Genomic DNA, 1,917 nt, shown 5'->3' on the forward strand with positions numbered 1-1,917 from the left:
ACTAGACAGTAGAAACTTTAGAAGAACCACTGTGCCAGACTTCCACGTCTATCACGGCTACCAGATACGCTCATAGATTACAGGCCCAGGGAATTTTAGGGCCAGGCGGGATTTTTTACTCAGCTACCCTCTTTAGTCATAAAGCATAGCTGGAACTCATAGATGCTAAGTGATTTGTACCCTGGGCCACCCATCTAGTTGCTAGTAAGAACAGAACCAGAACCCAGGTCTCCTAGATACAGAGGAAAGGAAACCTTTGTTCTATGCCTCTCACCTGAGCACGCATGTGGCTTCACTTCCCCATCAGTCGCCCAAGGATGCCATCATTGGCAAAGAAGTCTCTTGCCAGCCTTTTGAAGAGGCAGGACAAGCTCCTGTGCCCATGTTCAGGAGCGAGCATGCTTTCCCTGTGGCCAGCCCTCCCTTCTTGCAGCCTTGCACAGAGTTACCTCACAGTGGAATGACTCCTGTGCACAGTCATTTTGCCAGGAACCATTTTTTATTTATCAACTCTCAATCCCTTTTTTCCTCCACAAACTCTCTCCTACCACACAAACCTGTCTAGGGCCTCTCATAGCTTTGTGACCATCTGCTTCTCCATCTACAAGTTCAGTACGCTGTTAGGCTGAAAAGTGTTGGGGGTTTGACAGTGGTTTATAAATTAACCCAGGGTGGATGTTACTGACAACAGGAAATAGATATGGAAAACACCAATACCAAAAAAAAAAAAAGGTATTCTTTAAAAATGAAATATGACAGCATATAATCCAAACCCTCAAAACTTACCAGAAATTCTCATAAAACTGTAGGTAGGCTTACATTATATTACACAAGTTTTAAACTCTGGATCTGGGCCGAAAACATCACCTGCTTTTTAAGTCTTCAAATAGACAGTAAAGACCAGCAAAACACTTTAAGATTTTGCTGTAATCTACAGCCTGTCAACTTGGCGGTAACTGGTAAAGTCATTTGTGGTCTCTTTTTGTCTGTGTTAATTAGTGATAGTTCTCTGCAGCCAGCCTTACAGGAGAGGCGGAAACACAGCTGCCGCGCTGTAAACCACGGAGTGAAGTCAGCAGCATCCAGGGAAGAACGAGAAGGCCCAGGCCCGCTTGCTTTCCCCATTGGAGTCTCTCCCCGGGGCTCACTGGTGATTCATGCACCGAGGGCAGTGGACTTGGGACCCAAAGGCACAGCAGGCAGAGAGGAGCCCCAGCTTGCTGTGGGAATTGGACCAGAGGAGTCAACAATGGGCACAGGAGGCCTGGAACATGAGCTTCAGAGTCTGAGTTAAAACTTGAGTCCTGACTTCCGAGTTGGGGAGTGTGAGCTGTCTGTGACAGAGGTCACCACCCTTTTTTATTTTTCCCTTTTCTTTTTTTTAAAAAAAATTTTAAGAACGCTTCATGAATTTGTGTGTCATCCTTGCGCAGGGGCCATGCCAATCTTTGTATCGTTCCCGTTTTAGTCTGTGTGCTGCCGAAGCGAGCACCTTTCAGAAGACAATGCCTGTGGATTGTAGACCTGGTAAATCACACGTGTGGGCATTATTCTCTGTGCCTCCCCACTCAACCCCAAACCACTGGCACTTTTATTCAGATAAAATTCCGTTAAAACAAATATCAAGTAATGACTTTATCAAGAGAACCAACACCAGGACTTTTAATTAGTAAAACTTGTGTGTGTGTTGGCACAAAACTGGGGAAAAATGAGAGTGATAATGTCATGAAAAGGCACTTTTTAGCCTGAGAGGGGTCATTGCCAACCCATTTATACTTCCCTCTTTTGTTACTTAGTGATTCTGGAAAAAATACAGGGGAGACCTTAGTAACACTCCTCCCGCGTCTCTCTCCCCCATTGTGTTCTGTCTCCCTCTAGTCTTGGGTCTGGATTACTGTTAATAGTGTCCCAATTTGC

The 1,917-nt window shown here is 45.3% G+C and overlaps 1 non-coding gene across 1 annotated transcript; it reads right to left on the minus strand.

Moving 5' to 3' along the window:
* Positions 1 to 1,388: 1,388 nt before the first annotated feature.
* LOC118661357 lies at positions 1,389 to 1,492 on the minus strand. The gene has a single exon (XR_004969309.1). It is a non-coding gene; the product is annotated as a U6 spliceosomal RNA (small nuclear RNA).
* Positions 1,493 to 1,917: the final 425 nt, after the last annotated feature.

The sequence above is a fragment of the Myotis myotis genome, unplaced genomic scaffold, assembly GCF_014108235.1.
Source record: "Myotis myotis isolate mMyoMyo1 unplaced genomic scaffold, mMyoMyo1.p scaffold_m19_p_1, whole genome shotgun sequence".
Lineage (NCBI taxonomy): Eukaryota > Metazoa > Chordata > Mammalia > Chiroptera > Vespertilionidae > Myotis > Myotis myotis.